General features: G+C 45.8%; 1 non-coding gene across 1 annotated transcript; it reads right to left on the reverse strand.

The window, feature by feature from the left end:
• Nucleotides 1-16,340: 16,340 nt before the first annotated feature.
• On the reverse strand, nucleotides 16,341-18,169 carry LOC125545881 (F-box protein At5g07610). Its single transcript, XR_015598911.1, has 2 exons — nucleotides 17,972-18,169; nucleotides 16,341-17,896 (listed from the first exon to the last, which is right to left on the reverse strand). It is a non-coding gene; the product is annotated as an F-box protein At5g07610 (transcript).
• Nucleotides 18,170-21,189: the final 3,020 nt, after the last annotated feature.

Consider the following 21,189-nt stretch of genomic DNA (forward strand, 5'->3'; position numbering starts at 1 on the left):
TTATTGTGCACCCACCACACCAACCTGCAATCTTGTTATGTAAATATAAGAGATGTGCTACCTTCAATATTTACTTTATATATATCTACCTAGTTGCCGTGGCGTTTTGTGTTCCTATGGCGTCCTTCAAATGCCATCTAGCATCTCTCAAATGTCGAGACTTAAGATGAAGAAGAAGCAGTGTCATGCTGATCTAGAAGTTACACAACGTAGCATATTTGGAATAGTAGGCATCCAGGAATATTGTCGTGCATGCAGATGATGCATCTGCAGCGGACTGAAGAGTGCAATTCTGTTAAGTGAACGTGCAACCATGTGTAAGTGTGTTGGGCCTGAGGCCATGTACGCGTGAGTTGGGCCCGAGGCCATGTAAATGCGAGCCCAGGGAGGCAGCTACATATGTACGCAACAGCAGATGCTCAAAAAAAAATGTACGCAACAGCAGACAAAAAAAAGCAAACGAGATCGGCAACGATGTTGGCTTTTCCCAAGGATCCAACACACGATCACGCTGCAGCTCGACGGGTCATGTACACGCAACTCGTCTCGACGTATACGAACAGCTGTAGCACTCGATAGCTCGCCGGCGCTCACGCAAACACCGGGACCAGAACACGCGCACGAACACAGCAACACGAAGTTGGCCAAAGGCAAGTGTCATGCCTCGTAATTTTCTTTATTGCTTTTCTCGTTTTCTGGTGCTTACAAACTCAAGACTACCGCTGCTTATATAAGTGCAGTCACGACTAAACTCCAAACCTACTCGTACGTTGACTGCTAACCCAATCCGGACACAATTGCTAAAAGATTCCTAATTAACAAGACGGCTAGACCTGACACACGTACATGTACTAGTACTAGGAAACTTCAAACAGACCCAGAACTAAACTTTCCTATACTACTACTGCTAACCATCCAACACGCATACTGATTGTTTGGATTACTCTAACAAACGAGCGAACAGTAATTGCATTCCTTTCCCCTCCTCCACGCTCTCCTCACCTGATCTGCTTTTCCTCATCCCCTTTCGCCTTCGATCCTCACATGCTCTGAAGACTCGTGTAACAGACCTAACTATGGCCACCACTTAAGGCACCAAACCTAGAGAAAAGTTGTTTAGGTATTTGATTGAGGAGGTCGAGATGACGAGAACACACAGCCGTAGGTCGAGATGACTAGAAGCAGCAGATGGACACCATGCAGCGTCGTCTAGCCTGTACTATTTCTTTGGTTGTTGTTTTGTTATCCCAGAGTTTTGTAGTATTAGCACGTAGACGCTTGACACTTAATTATCGCATATCATGGATCCATCATCCATCATCCATTAGAACTTGAAAGAGTAGCAACAGTCCTAATTGTTTAACACGTGAGGATAGTCCCCACATGCTCTAGAGTTGTGTCAGCCATCTTCCTCAAAAAAAAAGAGTTGTGTCAGCCACCTCTCAGTATTTAAAACAAACATACAGAGTAGGTATCTGCTACCATCCACTACATTTAGCGTGTTGTGTTTGGAGTCCCGCGCCATCGCCGTCTGTGGAGACGAGGATCGGATAATCTGCGCAGATCAGGGGACGGAGGGTGATGGATTAGAAATCCATCCTGGCGCCGAGCGGATCGCAAGGGAAGCAAGGACCTACCAGGGTGCGGGAATTGCAAGGCGACAACAGGCGAGAGCTTCATCTGGTATCTACCCAAGCGTGTGAGGGTTTTTGTGTGCCCAGTCGCGAAATGCGGCAGTGCTCGGAAGTGAAGACGACTGAGGAGTGCAAGTTGGGCCGTGTGGCCGTTTCATCCTTGCTTGAATGAGCCACGTCTAGGTGAAAAATGCTCTCTCAAAATGTGCTAAAAATGCCAAAGAAAAAAAGACAGTACTACTATAGTACATTTTCCCTTTTGCTGGGAAGGGCCCGCGAGTCGAAACTCTCCTTTTTTTAGAGGATTGTGCTAACGACCAGTCGACTGGTCGCTAGCAACAGATCCGCACAACTACTGTTATTCTTATTCACATGCACATGCATCAGTATTCAACGCGCAATGCATGAGTAAACAAAGGAAGCAATTCTATTCTGATGATTAGAGTATGCATGTATGCATGCATGCATGCATGTGAAACGAAATAGCTGATGTCAGCAATTATTTCATTTAAATTCAGAATTCAAAATGTTTTGTAGCTCTAACCGTCGCTTCGATTGAAAAACCGTTTTCACATAAAAGATTCGTGATGATGAGACCTTCGAAACTAGATCCCATGTTGATATGTTTCGACGATTTTTTTGGGGGTCAAAAGTTACCAGGCCCAGGCTGAGTAAGTTATCACATCTGCGATAACTAAGTTACCATCTTGTTTATATAGAAATTATCGGGGCATAAAAATGGTCCTTTAACCTTTTCCCCACGTGCAAATGAATTAGAGGACAGAAAAGATGATGTGATCTTATATCCCCCCCCCTATTTCAAAACTTCAAAATGTTTTGTAAATCAAACAGTTAGTCCGATCAAAAAATCGTTTTCACATAAAAAATCTGTCACGACGAGAGCTTTGAGACTAGATACCATGTTGATATGTTCCGGCAACTTTTTTCTCAGATCAAAAGTTACCACGACTAGGCTACGTAAGTAATCACACATGTGCTACATATATTACCATGTTGTTTATACAGATATTACTGGGTTATAACCTGGTTTCTACAACCTTCTTATTAGCTCAGGTTAAAGTTACCGCAGTGTCTGTGCGTGAGTTATCACGTATACGATGCGTAGGGTATCAAACTATTTACGTGAAGGTTATCAGGGGGATGTTTTTAAACAAGCCTCTTGCTAAAGTTATCGGGACAGAGGCACATAAGTTATCAGGTCTGCGGTGTGTGAGTTACCATGCTATTGCACAAAAGTTGCCGAGGGGATATTTCATCAACCCGTTCCCCCATGCCAAAGTTGTAAGTACTGAGGTACATAAGTTATCTGGTATGCGATGTTTGAATTACCATGTTATTCACATAAAAAGTTACCAGGGGGATATTTCATCAATCACGGTGTTTGATGAAGATTTTTTGGGGTCAAAAAAGTTACCATGGTGTTTGTATGTGAGTTATCAACTTTGTTGTGCATACTTTACCATGTTCTTTATACAGAACTTACCTTTTATGTTTTCAAATACTTTTCCTCCCGAGCCATAAGTTATCACAGAGTTTGTAATTAAGTTATCGGATATGTGGTGTGTATATTGTCATGCTATTTACTTGAAAGTTATCGGGTTGTGTGTTTTCAGCATCCCCCTCACCCAGATCAAAACTTACCGCGATGTGTTTTCAGCATCCCCCTCACCCAGATCAAAAAAGTTATTAGGGCAGTGATGCGTAAACTATCATCATATTTACAGAGAAGTTATCAAGGTTATATCTTGTCAAAACTCCTCCCCCCCCCCCCCCCCCCCCGAGGGAAAAGGTATCATGTTTGCGGTGTGTAAATCATGATATTCACAAAGGAATTACTGGGGTATATTTCATCAACTTTTTCTAGTTTAGAAGTTATCATCATGTTTGCATGTAAGTTATCAGGCCCGCGGTGCATAAATTACCAGGCTATTTACATAGAAATTACCGGTTGGTATATTTCAACAACTTCTTTCGCCTCGGGCTAAAATTATCACGGTGTTTGTACGTAAATTATCACGTTTGCGGCCCAAAAATTATCGGCTTTCAGAGACGACCTACCACCTTCTCTTCGTCAACATCTCCTACCTCTCGGACTGAATATTCTTTAGAAGAATCGTTGATCACATCACCAAAATCATCCACACCATCATCCAGGTGTTGGCGGAGATACCTATTTCCATCATAAAGTGGAACAACAAAGATAAACTAGGGAAAACTCATGGAATTAAAAAGGGAAAATGTATGTTTAATAGGAGATGCGGTACTAAATATCATGATGAAATAGTTTAGCTTTATCAAACTTAACATGTACATACACAGTATGGAGTGGTTAGTGGATTAAGGTCATCCTTACCTACATGTTACAGGTGTTGAGTTCGAGCCCCCCGCGTGCAATTTTTCTTGCCCAACCTGCTCTATTTTTGGATAGTTATTAGCACCTGCGAAAAAAAGGAAAGTGCGGGCGTGCACGTAATTAATTCAGCGCGAAAAAAGGGGAGTGCGGGCGGGCAGGTTATAATAAGCATGATTTCGGGGAGGAGCGGGGGGATAGTTTCCATAAGATATCACGTCATACGTGGGGCTACAGTTAGTTTCCGTTAAAAATCGTGATCATGCGATCCAGATCCAACGACTCGCGGGTCGTGCGGATCTGTAGCAAACCACCAGTCGGCAGGATTTTAGCATTGTCGTTTTTTAGATGAGTCGAAACTCACCTGATCTCAACAGCCTGTTCTAAGAGCAGAGTAACTACGTCTAGTTGCTGGCATGACAATTCCAGGTACAGCTCAACTGCAAGATCTTGAGATCCAGGGCAGAGATTAAGAACAAGAACATAACCTTCCATGTCCTTCACGATCTGACAACTGTTCTGAAATGAGCCATTGTTTGATAGCCTCCATAGCATCGCCATCTGCAGCACTATATATACTGATAGTAAAATCGATAGCGAAAACAACAAATAGCTAAAAGGTAGAATGATCAGGCATTTCTCCGTGCTCGGTCAGTCGACACTATTCCAATCCAATATTAAAGCAGGGGAGCAACTTAAGATTTACGGTAGGTGGACATCTTCTTGAGGATCGCCCCAAAGATATCTGAAAATTAACTGCCACTGATTATTATGACAGTGCATAAATGTCATTTTCAGTATTTTTGGCTTTCCAGATCAAACACAAGAGGCCAGCCATAAAATGGAACCTTGATATCAATTCATAGGAAGTTCACAGGACAAAAGAACACCTAAGAACTTGCCACTTACAGCAGAGCTCAGTTAGGGCCGGTTCTGAATCTCTCCCAACTCTCCAACTCGGTAGATTCAGCTTCTCAACACAAGAGGCCAACCCCGGAATGGGAGGTCCTTTTTCCATTATGTACGTTAGTGGCTGAAACTCGTATTGGATCGGACCATGTTCCTCTTATCTTTTCTTCAGGGGAAGAGAGAGCCCAGCGTAATAAGCACTTCTTCTTTGAGTCCGCCTGGTTTGAAGCAGAGGGCTTCACACAGACGGTGCACGATCGATGGGTCCAGATTCTGACCCAGCAGGGTCCCCAAAGGGGATCAGTAGAGTGCTGGTCGGTGGCCGCGGCGGCTTTGCGCGCCTTCCTGCGTGGGTGGGGTGCCAATCACGGCAGCAACTCAAAACGTGAGCGCGGCAGGCTGATTGAGGAGATAGCGGCCCTTGACGCTCAAGCTGATGCTCGACAGTTTTCGGAAGCTGAGTGGGCTCATAGATACGACCTTGAGCACAAGGTCCTCGCGATTCCGCATGCAGAAGAAGAATACTGGCGCCGTAGGGGCGGCATTAAATGGGTGACTAAGGGCGACGCTAACACGGCTTATTTCAATGCCTATGCTAACGGTAGGAAGCGTAAGAGCACGATCCTTCGCCTACAGTCGGACCAGGGCCTTCTCCTCTCCCAGGGAGACATTGCCCGCTACATTTACGAGTATTTTGTTGGTCTGTTGGGTACGACGGACGAGAAAAAACTCTGTATCCGTGAGGATCTGTGGGATCCCCAGGATAGGGTGTCACCGCAGGAGAATGAGAGCCTGGCGCTCTCGTTTCTTTCGGAAGAAGTTGACGCCGCCCTGATGGGCATGAAGAAAGGCACGGTCCCCGGCCCTAGTGGCTGGCCTGTCGAATTCTTCTGTAGATTTTGGCCTATGCTTCGACCCATTTTTCTAGACATTGTGAATGGGTTTGCGCTAGGAACGATAGACGTCTCACGCCTCAATTTTGGGGTCATTAGCCTTATTCCAAAGGTTAAAGGGGCTGACTGCGTCAAACTTTTCCGACCCATCACGCTGATCAACGTGCCTTTCAAGATGTGCGCCAAGGCCTACGCGACCCGCTTGGCCCCCGTTGCGCAGAGGGTCATTCTTAGAAGCCAAACGGCTTTTCTCAAAGGACGGAATATTCTGGAGGGCCCTATCGCCCTCCATGAGATCGTCCATGAGCTTAGGATGAAAAAGCAGCAAGGGGTGCTGCTCAAGCTCGACTTCGAGAAAGCCTATGACCATGTAAACTGGGAGTTTGTACGGAAGGTCCTCCTTAAAAAATGTTTTGATGCTGGTTTTGTCCACCGTATTATGAACCTAATTAATTATGGACAAACGGCTGTCTCTACTAATGGGGAGGTGGGCAGATTCTTCCGCAACAAAAAAGGTCTAAGACAAGGAGACCCCCTGTCTCCGATTGTTTTTAATTTTGTTGCGGATGCTCTATCTGCTATGGTGCATAGGGATGGCAGGGCACATCAAAGGGTTGGTGTCTCATCTGATCCCAGGAGGGGTTACGCACCTGCAATACGCTGACGACACGATGCTACTCTTTGAGCCTGACGACAATAGCATAGCCTCGATCAAGCTGCTGCTGCTTGCCTTCGAACTCTTATCTGGGCTCAAAATCAATTTCCTTAAGAGCGAGGTCATAACCATGGGGATGGATGACTAGGAGAGTACGAGAGTGGCAAATCTACTAAACTGCAAGCTAGGGAGCTTGCCAATCAAATACCTTGGCCTACCGGTTTCTCATAGCCGGATTTCCATTAAGGAGTGGGAGCCCTTATATGGAAAGGTCGCGGGTAGAGTGAGCCTGTGGCGTGGGAGGTTTATGTCTTCCGCGGCGAGACTTATACTCACTAACTCTAGCCTATCCTCTCTTCCAATGTTCACCATGGGAATGTTCTTGTTAGCGGATGGGGTTCACGCTAAATTGGACACGCCCTGCTCCCGCTTCTTTTGGGAAGGAACGGGAATTAAGCGAAAGTACCACCTTGTGAAATGGGCTTCGGTATGCCGTCCAAAGAAATTTGGTGGTTTGGGGAAACTAAACTCCAAACTCATGAATGTGGCCCTACTATCCCGTTGGTGACGGAGACTAGCCCAAAACGAGCCGGGTCTCTGGGTTGATCTCCTGAAAGCTAAGTATTTTCCGAATGGCAATGTTTTCTCGGCTAAACGCCCGGGCTCCCCATTCTGGAAATGGCATCCAAGCGGTGCGACCAGCATTTACCTTAGGGGAAAAGTTTCAGGTCCGGGACAGTCAGTCCACTCATTTCTGGTTGGACTCCTGGCTCGGCACCTCACCGCTTTGGCAGAGTCACCCCGCAGCCTTCCAAGTTGCCGCAAACACGGAGCTGATGGTGGGTGAGGCACTCCGGAACTCACCCCCTTCAGTAAACTTTCTCCGGGCGCTTCTCCCAAACGAGGAATTAGAGTGGAACGAGGTATTGGCCATGATTGGCCAGCACACTACTACCCAGGGAGCGGATAAGGTTTCATGGAAGCTCTCTTCCTCGGGATCGTTCTCGGTCAAATCTCTGTACACCAAGCTAACCGAGGGGGATGTGCTGGACATAGCTCAGGGGCTATGGAAGGCCGGCATCCCGCTGAAAATAAAAATCTTCCTCTGGCAGATGTTTCAGAATCGTCTCCCAACGGCAGATAATGTTGCGATCCGCAACGGCCCATCCGATGGATCTTGTGCGTTGTGCAATTGCATTGAGGATGCTAACCACGCCTTCTTCCACTGCCACCTAGCCAGATTTGCGTGGAGCGCAGTACGTGCTGCCTTCCAACAGAATTGGAACCCGGCATCGGGTGCCGATCTTTTAGATATCTTGCGTTCGCAAAATGACTCTAGTGCTGGGATAGTTTGGAGATGCGTTGGGGCGCTCCTTTGGTCCATTTGGACTATCCGCAATAAGATGACGAATGAGAAGAAGTTCCCTTCTCACCTTGCTGATATTCTGTACAAATGTCACCTTTTCTTGCAGACTTGGAATCCGTTGGGGAAACCGCGTGATGAGGAGCGTATGGCTGAGACGATGGCAAAGATCTGTTGCATCCAGATGGAAGCAAGACAAGCGGCTGGACCTGACTGAAGCACCGTCACCATCCTCGGCATCTTTTGTTCTCCCTCGTAGCTCTTATCTCTCTGTTATGCGAGCCTGTGAGCTGAGGATCTGCCAGCCTGCGTGCTGATGTGGTTGAACACCCGTGTTTTATCTTTTGGTCATTGTGATGGCCTGTCGTCTGATAACCTATGTGAACTATGGAGATTTCCGCCTGATGGCTTTATTAATTTAACTCCGGACGCCGTTGGCATCTTCGTTCCAAAAAACATGGCTTCTCGCTCCACACAGTGATTCCCTTCCGTTCGGCAGGAAAATTAGCTTCTCTCTCGCCAGCTCGGGCTGGCAGCGCTTGTTGGCCAGTCTAGCGCCTTATTGGGCCAGCTTGGAGGCAGGCCCGCAGCCCAAAAGGGTTGGAGGATCTTTGTTTTTTTAGGAAAGCCATCATGGCGAATTGGGAATCACAGTTACATCATCAACTAGAACAACATGAATAAAATTTGGAGGTTCCTGCCAAAAATGGTTCCCCATCACTAAATCTAGCCAGGTTATGGGCTGCTCTTTTAGCTTCCCTAGGGCATGTGAGAAAATTACACGTGTAAAATTACGGCATAGAAAAGTACATTCTTTATAAATGGCTGCCGCCACATCTAGAGAATTGCCGCCATTTTGCATGACTTCCACAACTTCCATGCAATCACTTTCAACTAGGAGTTTGTTGCATCCTATATTAGCTGCAATGATCAAACCATCACGAAGTGCACACGCTTCAGCGGTCGCCGGTGTATCAATGAATGACATACATGAGCTACCCCCGGCAATTGGAGCTCCTGTATAATCATGAATAATTGCCCCTGTTCGCCCTGTGCCTGTTTCCTCATTAAAAGAAGCGTCGACATTTAATTTTACAAATCCCTCTGATGGTTTAGTCCAATCATGTCTGATCACTTCGGCGGTTCTGAATTTTTTTACTTGAGCAAAGTTTAAAGCCAGCACCGAGATGGCTTGAGCTGATCTGACCGCCGTTTGTAGCGCCTCACCTCTTGTGAACTTTGTCCGTTCCCACCGTGCGTACCAGGAGGCTACAGCCACAAGATCACACCTCCGGATACCTGCCATCATAAGCACATTGTTAGTGTCTAACGGTAGCCGTACAAGGGGGCCAATCCCATCCACCTCCGCAAAACAAGTCTCCTCAACAATTCCATTCATACACAGGTGATACCAGATTTCTTTTGCTCTTTGGCATTTAAAGAAAATATGGTCAATTCTTTAACAATCGATTGAGCAGATAGGGCATTCGCTCCAGCTTTGTATATGACGATTTGCAAGTACACCATAGCATGGGATTGCGACATACAAAGCACGCCAACAAAGGATCTTAACCTTAGCCGGAGTTTTTAAATCCCATAACCCCCTTCCATACCGGATTACATGAGGAAGTATCATATGGACTTCCGGCCATGATGACGATCCCATTCAAAATAATAAGCTGATTTAACTGTGAACAATCAATTCTTTTTCGGTGGGAGGAATAAGCAGGATCGTGTGTGAATGATGAAAGAAGGGATGAGAGAGACCAAACGAAACGTTTTCCATCACCTGGCGGTGGCATACCTTGTAATTACACTGAACTCATGTTTTAGAGGATTTTGTGGAGCACCGATTTGTCAGCTTCTCTAAATTCACCGAAAATACACTACGTCTCGTCACAACTTCTCGAAGCTGGCTTCTCACAGCTGAAAAGTTCTGCCCAGCTCCGTGCGTAGAGTTTTTGGAGCGCGGAGCCGGACGACTTCCGAACAAGCCCTTAGTCATTATAGAAATAGAATAGGATAATTCAAAGACAAATCTGTTGATTTATACAGCAAAAGGAATACATTATGTTTAACAGATTAACACATGGTGTCTTTAGGCCGTCTGCAAAGCGATTCATGAAAATGAGTTCTACAGACATCTTTCAACTTTCGGCTTTGTCAATAGATTCCTGTCAGTTCTCTATAAAAAACATTTTGCCAGGCCTGGAGGTGGCGCCTTCTTCTTCAGCATCCCCCGCTTGTCCAGCGCCTATTCGTCGGGCGATAAGCGAGATACCCCCGAGTCGGATCCTAGTATGGTGAAGATGAACGCTGATGGGCAGAGAGGAGCGCTGGTGGTGGTATTCCTTGATGAGTAGGGACTATTACCATCGACACGAATGATTCAAGGACCGACCGAACCTGCTTTAGTTTGTTTGGAGGGATGGCATGTGTAGAGGCTTTAGCTCGAGATTTAGATGTCAAGAGAATTGCCGTAGCATCTGATTGCTTGGAGGTCATCAACAACCAGCAAGGGAGCCATCTATCCACATGTGGTGCATTGCTGCGAAAAATCAAGAAGAGGCGATGTTGCCAAGATGGCGGATTCAAGCATATTGTTTTTCTATTTTGTAAGGTCTTTGAGAATAATCAATAAAATCACCGCATGCATCTCTCAGATGCAGAGGCCGGGGGTCATCCTCCTTTTCCAAAAAAAAGTAGCAGATTGTTGCTTCTTCATCACAGGTATATATTGGAAAAGGTGCTTGCAGTCTTCTGCAGCAAAAGACGGAGGCCGCCAACCATAGTGTCGCAGGTCAACTCTTGGCTTCCATATTTAATTGTGCAAGAGTTTGGATCAGCCGCAGCAAAGCACGAGCAGAGGATGCCCAGAGTAAGCTCGACACTGGAGGAGTATCTAGAACAATGAACTATGGGAGCTAGCACATCAAGATAATGAGATATTATCGGCCCTTCGTCTGAGCTACTTGTATCTCCTGCAAGAACTAAAAAGATGCTTTACACTATATTGTATGTATCAAGGATTATAACATCTTTTTTTGCCCAAACATGATAGGTACGGCAGGCCGGATTCATTGGGCTGCAAGGCACGGGCCTGTTCGCTCGGTTGGTTTGGCTTTGACAAATGAAACTGACAGGAGGAACACCGCACAAAATTAACAGACGAAAATTAGGGAGAAAGAAGTGTTAGCCCCTTTATTAGTAAGGTATGGATTAGTACAAGACATATTATGCACTTGTGTTCGTTTATTTAGCATCGATACATACAGGGGTATCTCCAACACCGCACACCAAACAGATCCTAAATGTCCGGAGTGCAACCTTTTGCCCTCCCATGTCGTGAATCAACTGCTCGTGGACCGATCCGGACGACCGAAATCCCATGAACCAGAAGTAAACAGGTTTGCGCACGTACGGACGTCCGCCACATAGGCCTTCGACGTCTAAGATCCTGCTCCTCCACCCCCACCCCACCCCCAACTCCGCTCCCTCATTTCGCTCCAACGGGGACTTCACTCTCCGGGCCGCATTCATGTCGGTAAAGAGCGGAAATGACTGGTCCCTGCCGCATGCTGGCCGAATGACACTGTGTTCAAAATGGCATGGTTGTAGAGAAAGCTGCTCTAGCCCACCAGTCTCCGCGTTCCATATCTCACTTGGGGAGGAGCAGTACAACATGTAGCTCCTCTAGCAGCAATGGCTTTCGGCCGGAGGGCCAGATCACTGATGAGCAGGCAGACAAGGAGGAACCATGCTCGCGGGGAATCCGAGAATCATGGTTGAGTAGTAGGTGTTGTACTAGTACATGCACAGTGACCGTGCCATCCGCCGCGAGCGGTGTCGGCTCCGCAGCACGGATGCAAGGAATGACTGCCTGTTGAAGGAGGTTGTGGCGAAGGCGGACGCGGAGGGCGGCGTAGGCATGTCAGACGGGAACGCTGTCAACATCGACAGCTCTGCAGTGTTCATGTGGGGTTGCGACAACCACAAGGCCAGACTGTCTATGTCGATCGTCAACCTCAACTTCACCGATGACGTCCAAGACCAGGTGGCGAACTCTACGAGTATTATGACATGGGAGACAGACATGCCCACATCCAGGAAAGAGTATAACATGGAACACGGGCGTGGCCACAGCGCCAATGAAGAGTAGACTAGGGTTGGTTACTTTTTTATGTAAAACAAATCCTAAATATTAATGAAAATGTTATGTCCGCTTTATTTAGTGTTGGCTCCCCTAAAGCTGTTTATTGACACGTTTGGACATGTCTACAGACATTTAAAGTGTACATTTAAGGTACAACATTGGGGGTGCCCTGCGTTGTTCACTCATTTTCATCACTCCAGCCTTGTGATTCTCCTTCGAGTGGATGCAACAACCATTGAATTGAATCACATTTACACTAGCTCAATCAGATTACTAGGCGTGCTTTTACATATACGAATATTCATTGTACTAAAAAAATATCGTGATATTTATTTGGGCTTGTAAATACTTAGTGGGCACCCAACACACCAACCTTCGATCTCGTTTTGTAAATATTAGATACACGTACCTTCAATCTTAGCATCATATATATCCATGTAGTTGTCTTGTGATTTTCTTCCTATGACCTCCCGCCTGCACCATCTCTTAGATGCCGAGAGTTAAGAGGAAGAGGAAGCAATGACATTCGGGTTCTAGGGATTACACACACATAGCATGTTTCGGAATAGTAGGCACCTAGGAATATGTTCTGGATGCAGCGGCATCTGATCGCAGAGATCCAGCCGCATGCTGCGTCGAGGTGATGCACGCATTAAATATTTGTGGAAATGACAATGGTAGCATAAATCGTTACATACAAAAAAAATACCACAGCCAGGTCAGACATAAGGACCAAGCAGTCAGGGCGGTATCATTGTCACAACCGGATAGTCAACACTGACGCGCAGCGGAATGGATGGAGTGCGCAGCGTGGGTGCCCATGTTGTCGCCGTGGTTGCTAACTGTCCTGTAATCCAATCAACCGTGTTAATTTGGTTCTGTACATGTGCTTAGAGCCACGTATCGTGGGATGTAATTTCCAATGGTTTTATCGTTTGCCATGAAAAGATAAAACTAGAGATCGTTGATGTTTTTTGAACGAACATATAGTTGATTAAAACGTGGTAACCATCGTCCATGGCGGTCAAGTAATAGGATAGGCGATTAGTTTACCCATCGTTGTTATGCCAGCCGGTTGTGGCTTTTGGGCCTATTGTTTTTGGCGTTGTGGCTCTTTGTGAGCCCGCCGTTATTTTGTTTTCAGACTATAAGACCTTGTTGAACCTCTTTATTTATCTATAAATGTGACCGTATGCATCTTTCTGATGCAGAGGCCGGGGAGTCTCCTTTTTTGAAAAAAAAAACTCGATTAAGAAGAGAATTGTTCGTGTAGCAGTTCAGCAATATTGTGGGTGTCGTTGGAACATACTCGGCTTGCTCGGTTCTGTGTATGTGGTTCTTCCCAAGTTTGTTGTTTTGTTAGTTGGCCTAGCATATACTGTGCGGTAGTCTACCTTCTTAAGAATCAGTACTTCATCGCTTCAACCATGTGGTTCTCCTTATACCAGATGGGATGCAACGACCATCAAACTGACTCGCATTTACACTTCAATTTTTTTTACTACTAAAGATAGTCTACAGCAACCATAGAACTGAAGCGTGAATTTTTATTGTACTTTAAGGCCCTGTTCGGATATCCATCAGATCCGTGAAATTAGAGGAGTTGCAGAGCACCTAATTTCCAGCTCCAGTATTTTAGACTACAACTCCGCCGGCTCCACGGAGCCGAGTCTAGGAGCGGAGGGACTCCGAACACTCCCTAAGAAAGTATGATCTTGATTTGAGATCTTTAAATATTCATGATGTGTACCCGCCACACCAACCTCCAACCCCGTTCTGTAAATATAAGGATGTGATATCTTTAACTTTAGCTCGATATATATATATATATCCATCTAGTTGCCGTATGGTCTTCTTCATGTAGCCTTCCACGGTTCCTCCTAGGCTATCTACCAAATGTCGAGAATTAAGAGGAAAAAGATGAAGCAATGACCATTAGGATCTTGGAGCTACATATATAGCATCATGGGAATAGTAGGCATCCAGGAACATGTTTATTGATGCAGTGTTATAATTGTTGTGATTGACCTAATTACGGCCACTGCAAAAAGAACCACAACTAGACAGATAGTTGCTCGTGGAGGATGCGGCGTTTCTGGAGGACAGCAAGAGTTGCGTGTCGAGAAGACTAGAAGAACACACTCGACCTGACTTCTTGTTGGGTATGCTAGGTTTCTTCATCCTGGAAAATTTCTGCTTTTTTTTAAATCGGGCATAACCCCTTTCCATTACTCTCATTACGGAAATACAACAGTTCAAGAAGCATCCAGGAAACCTAGAAAGGGGAAAGCGAGTTGAAAGCATCACTGGGAAACCCACAATAAACACCCGTCATCGGGCAGTTCATCGTGACCCAATGACACCATACCAACTACGCAGAACTACCAGATCAATAGGCTGCCCAAAACAAGTTTGCTAAACAGGCCACGATAAATGCTCACGCAGGAGCAGAGATCATCTCACACGTCCAAAGCTAAGTTTTCCAAAGGTAGCAGGAAGGCAGGAGCGCTCAGGTGAAGAAGAGAGAGCAACAACATGTCTGAAGAGCGCCAGCGTCTCATTTCCTGCCTGGCGCCGTGCAGATTCGCATCATGTTCGAAGCGTTGATCCTCAGTATCTTAGCTCCACGCTCCATTGCTTCATCATGTAGCACCTGGATGATTGAAGGGCTGAAAGAACAAAACCACAAAACCATTTCTTGAAGAAGAAAAAAACTGCAAATTTGGCTAATACCGACATGGAGCTACTGCCAGGTGTCGAATGAGACCATCGAACCAAAGCATCAGAACTGTTTCAAGCATCATCCATCAGCAGGACTGATCATTAATCAGGGTTTATGAACCTCTCGATGAAGAATGAGTTTCTTGACCTAGCGATCTCACCCAAATGAACGAACTAGGGCGCCATTCTGCAGATGCAATTCTCTATTTGCTCAGCTCAACCATGACCCCCGGTGTACTCGCCCAGTAGACTGAACGGGAAAATACCAGCGGAACTGTACCCAACAGAGGGACAGGGAAGCGTCTACAAATGTACAGCAATAACCCAAGAGCGCTAGGTCTGCATAAACAGTACATGAAAAATAAATCAACAGCCGAGAACACCTAACATACAACAGGCGAAATGCTCAAATATCTTACTATGACTAGAGCCAGCACTATTCCAATCAAGAAGCAGGAAAGCAAACGGAGATTCAATACAGTACTACAAGAAAGAGATCATTTCTAGGGGATCCGAAAATTAACTTCCACCATATATTATGATAGTGCATACATGGAATTTTGAGTAGTTTCGGCTTCCCACGTGACCGGCCCCGTCGAAACATAACAGAATAGGCCAGCCATAAATACAGAAGTCCTGAAAACCGAGCACGAGCAGTCACCACACAAGGTTCTCAGGCAGAATAATGATATGAGTAATAAAACTAGCTAAGAAAAGCACTGACACTGCTTGCACAAACCTGATCAAGTCCTTGAGGCTTTTTAAGTGTCACTTACAGAGAAAATCTAGACATGTATAAAATATATTCGGACAAGAAAAAAATTGTTGATTGATGTCATACAAGAATACATGCAGTACTTGTTTAACGCTCCAGTATAGTCCCCATTCCCCACATGTTTTACAGCTGCGATAGCTATCTTTCAGTACTTCAAACTAACATACACAGAAGGCATCTGCTACCAAAAGTATCCGACTTCAGGTGGATCCAATCATCCACTACATACCATGTGAAGATCACATATCACAATAAATGAATCATGCAATTAAATGGTAAAATGGTCCTACAAGAAACGAGATAATTCCAGTTTAGACTGCGAGATAAAAGGGTCCTACAAGAAACGAGATAATTCCAGTTTAAATGCGACCGCTTACTCAAAAGTCAAAACTCATCAAGTCCTTCAGGCTTCTCAAGTGTCACTTACAGCAGAGCCAGGTTGTGCATTTGATAAAACACACTAGGGTAACCCAATAACAGAATTGTCAATTTGTGTCATACAAGATACTTACTAGTTGTTTAACACTTCAGTATTGTCCCCACGTGCTTGAGTTTTGATGCTTCTATCTTTCAGTACGTAAAACTAGCATACAGGGACGGCATCTGCTACCAAAGGTCTCCTATTTTCAGGTGGATCCGGTCATCTGCTACATACTTCATAAACTATACAGCCTTAACAGTATTATCTGATTCCAGAAGAAATACCTTAACACATACGTAGATCGTTTCAGTGTTGACTGGAGATAAACAAAAGCATCCAGTCCATATTGTTAAAAAAAAAAACGGACCCATACATCCAGTCCATACTAAGAGATATCCAGATGCAGAAGTTGCAACACATTCTCAAAGAGAGACGAATTTAGATAAAAAGACAGCAATAGTGGTTCAACAAAACGATCATAATATCCATGATTTAAGTAGCAGGGCGCTACAACTGCATAGGCTGCTAACTGCCATGATATACACAAGTACACAAAGGCAAGTTCAGTCACTAAGTTACTGCAATAGTAAGGACATGGTGCTCAAGCGCCAATAGAAACTATCAGAACTTCATAAATGTCTACCCGTCACTGCTGCCCAAATTGAAGACCTAAGTCAACTATCATCAGAAACATGGACAATTATGAAGCTGTGGTATGCAGCAGCCAGGCCATTGAACTTCACATTCAGATCCAAGTTAACATAAAACACAGCTGAATAGACATTTAGTACCCACCCGCCAATGATTCTGAGAACAACAGAACATGTGGATAAAAAAGAGTCTTGCCACCACAGGCAGGCAATTCAGCTTTACACTCAGAGCCAAGTTGACATATAAAACGCAGCTGTCTAGAATCCATGTCATGTGACATTAGTGTCTTGTCATGTCCACCGACTATAAAAATCAAACTGTGTTCTGGATGCATTGAAATAACACTATAATCATTCGCATACGATGAATACTTTGTTCCAAACAACTGCAAGTGGCTCACATTGTGCTTCAAAGTCCATTTTTCTGTAACGAAGTCCTCAAGAACCCAGATTGATAATTCAGAACCATCAGAATCACCAGGACTATTTACAAAATACAACTGTCCCTGTGATGGAAATATGCCATTGATATCATCAGCATAGTACGGTGTCTTAGGAATATGACAAGCCACCAATTATCACCTTCCACATCAACAGCTACAATTAAATTATTATAGGCAGCCAAATTTAGGATCCCATTTGAAAATGAGCTGGGTGAATTCTTGGGTATCGCAAATGGACCATACTCAACTGTTCGATATTTCCATGCCCCAGCTTTGGAGGAGTAAATTGCTAGTGTATGGATGCGTCCATAGTACTCGCTTTGCTCGTCCTCGCCTATACCCCATGACTCCTCATCTATGAACTCAAATACATGGAAATGGGAAGAAACGGCCGGGTCGAATCCCAGGCAAGCGGCACTCGACATGCTGGACTAGTTGGTGGCAGGCACGGCCACCCATTTCTTAGTAGTGGGATTGCACACCACATAATCCATTGTCACGGAATCAATCGACTTCCAGCAGCAGCAGAGGAGGAGCCCATTACAGCCGTCTAAAATGTCAAGGCGCTCGCAATTGGGCAGGAACGACAGTGAGGGGTCGACCAGAGGATAGCGTTGCCGTGACAGATTGGTAAAATAACGAGCCTTTCTAGGGGAGCGAAAATTGTTGTAACCTTGGTAGAAGAAGCCGACGATGGACTGCGGCATCTTCTTTCGGTGGTCACGGTGGGAGATGAGGTCTCGCCAACGCTTGGAGACGCACTTGCAGCAGCAGGTGGACTTGTACGGCACGCGCGAGATGATATCGGCGAGGATGTCGTCGGTGAGCGTGGCCATCGGGTCGCTCCCATCCACACCCTTCTTGGAGCCCGGCGCCATCGCCGTACGTGGAGACGAGGAGCGGTTGATCTGCTCAGATTAGGTGCAGAAAGATTAGGGATTCATCCTGGCGTTGAGGTAAGCCTGAGGAGAGAGAGGGCCTACCAGGCGCGTGGCGCGCGAACTGCGAAAGAAGAGGCGGCGAGAGCGTCGGCTGCCATCTGCGCCGGCGAACGAGGGTTTGGGCGTGCGCCGCTGCTAGATGCGGCGGAGCTCGGCAGTGAAGTTCTTTTTTTAGACAAACTCGGCAGTCGGCAGTCAAGTGGAGACGACGGGGGAGTTGGGAGTTGGGGGGCTGGGCCGTGTGACCTTTTCCTTTGTGCTGGAACGGGCCGCGCGCAGTCGAAGCGCAGTAGTACATTTTACAAAAACGCACATGATGTAAAAATGATATATCCTCCACCGAAAAAATATCCCGTGAATATGCAATGTTTGCGTATTACTTCATTGACGGGCAAAAATAGAATTAGTACAAAAGGATACAACACATGACAAAAATACAAAAAGGCGTGGGCATAACACACAGCAAAGAGGCAAGGGATGATCGGCCTGAAAAGAGGATAACATGTAGCAAAACTCACCAATCACAGAACTAGAGAGGCAGGCCGAACCAGCATGACGTCTAACATCTCCAAAGCCTACATTGGAGACGCCACGATCGAGCAAGATAGCACCTACAAGAAGCTGAACGACCTGGCCCAAAGAACCGGCTCTAAGGTTTCCCCGGTGCTCGAAGAGGGGCATGGATATGGCCATTGTAGCGCCTCCAAGATGGGAGACGACACTCGCGAGTGTTGTCGCTGCCAACAACGACAAAGCCAGGCATGGCTTCTCCACCTGGCGTGAGTCTGAGCAATCCTATAACCGACAGAACAGGGTCCTTAGATGTGGAAGTCAGGTCACTGGTTGAGACATCCACATTAAGAAGGGATGGGTGGGGCTGTGCATACCATCGGAAGGTGGCATCGAACGCCACCAGAACACGAGCTTTGGATCTGGCGCATGGACGAGCCGAAGTGGGCTGTCGCTGTCATATCCTATATTTCATGCTATTATAGTATCAATTTTGGATGTTTTATATGTAATTTTATATCATTTTTCGGGACTAACCTATTAACCTAGTGCCCAGTGTCAGTTGCTATTTTTTTGCTTCTTTTTGACTTTTCAGAAAATCAATATCAAACAGAGTTCAAATAGAGAAAAAAACTTGGCTTAATTTTTTCTGTACCAGAAGGGACCCACGAAGGTTCGGGAGAAGACCTGACGAGCCACGAGAGGCGACGAGCTCAAGGGGCGCGCCCTATGGGGTGGTCACGCCCCCTGAGCTTGTGGCCCCTCGTGGCACCTCTTGACCTAATTCCGCTTTTATAAATTCTCAAATATTCACAATATACCAGAGGGCCACCCAAAACACTTATTCCGCCACCGCAAGTCTCTGTTCTTCCGCGATCCCATCTGGAGACCTTTTCCGGTACTCTGTCGGAGGGGGAATCGATCACGGGGGGCTTCTACATCATCCTTACTGCCTTTCGATAATGCGTGAGTAGTTCATCACAGACCTACGGGTCTATAGCTACTATCTAGATGGCTTCTTCTCTCTCTTTGATCCTCGATACAATGTTCTCCTTGATCTTCTTGGAGTTCTATCCGATGTAATATTTTTTTGCGGTGTGTTTGTTGGGATCCGATGAATTGTGGGTTTATAATTAGATTATTTTTGAATATTAATTGAGGCTTTTCTGAATTCTTTGATGCATGATCGTTATACATTTGTATTTCTCTTCGATCTATCGGTTTGGTTTGGCCAACTAGATTTATTTATGTTGCAATGAGAGAGGTGCTTTGTGATGGGTTCAGTCTTGCGGTGCTCAATCCCAGTGACAAAGTAGCTAGGGGACATGACACGTATTTATATTGTTGCCATGAAGGATAAAACGACGTGGTTTATTCATATTGCTTGGGTTTACTTTGTCTACATCATGTCATTTTGCTTAAGGCAGTACTCTGTTTTATACTTAATACTCTAGATGCATGTTGGATATCGGTCGATGAGTGGAGTAATATTAGTAGATGCAGCAGGAGTCAGTCTACTTGTCTCAGACGTTGCCTATGTACATGATCATTACCTTGAATATCATCATAACTATGCATTTTTCTATCAATTGCTCAACAATAATTTGTTTACCCACCGTATGTTATATGTGCTCAAGAGAGAAGCCTTTAGTGAAAACTATGCCTCCAGGTCTACCTTTAACATATATGAAAACACAAAAATACCTCGCTGCCTTTTTATTTATTTTATTTTATTTTGCAATTTATCTATTTACCTACCAGTACGAGATTTGATTCTTGCAAATAACCGCCGAGGGGATTGAAAACACCCTTGTTTGCGTTGGGTGCAAATATTTGATTTTGTGTGTGCAGGTGCTGCTAAACGAGGTTCTGTGCAGTTCTTCTATTAGATTGATAACCTTTGTTCTTAACTGAGGGAAATAATTACCTCTATTATACAACTTCATCCTCTTTTCTTGGTGGAAATCCCAACGCAGCTAACAAGTAGCACCGGTGAGCCGAAGAAACTGGAAAGGACACGCAACAGATTGGCGATGTCGAAACCGCGCCGGCAGATGGCACCAGCAAGCCAATGACATTGGAGGACACATGTCCCGGGCCCCCAGGATAGGAGCAGCGCTTGTAAGGGGTCCGTCGTGAGGCCTCATGCCCCCACTATCTTAACAAGCATGTGGGGAAGTAACCGTCGTGATCTCAAAACCCACTACATCGAAGGCATCACCGTAGCTAGAGGAGAGGCGCCGCAACACATGCTGGAGCAGCGGGGGAGATGCAGTAGCTGAAAGAAACCGCTCCCTGCCACGCCCAAGACTGGATCTTGGGGTAGAGGTCACTAGTGTAGAAAACACTAGTGCCAACATTATAAAAGTAACATTCCTGGCATGGAAGGTCGACGCCAGCAATATGGCGCTATTTTTAACAAAATACAGATGGCGTGGAGGGGCGGGCCACAGCTTGAGAGGGCCACGCGGCGGGGAGCAACAAGACAAACGAAGCCACCACCGCGTCAGACTCTTCCGGCCGCTAGGAAGTTGGAGTAGCTGTACAAAGGAGGAAGCATACACGCCTCGCTGCCATTGTCCTTGGGGGTGAGCAGGCTTCACCGTCGATACCCTCTAGCGACGGCTTGGAGAGCAGTGCGGGAAGCGAGGGGTGTGGCCACAAGTTTGGATCGCCGAGTCGCCCCTTGGAGCGGAGGGGGGCTGAGCATTTTGTCTGTGCAGATAAAAAATAATATATATATATATATA

This window comes from Triticum urartu, chromosome 3A (assembly GCF_056163025.1).
Source record: "Triticum urartu cultivar PI428250 chromosome 3A, HENAU_Tu73, whole genome shotgun sequence".
Taxonomy (NCBI): Eukaryota; Viridiplantae; Streptophyta; class Magnoliopsida; order Poales; family Poaceae; genus Triticum; species Triticum urartu.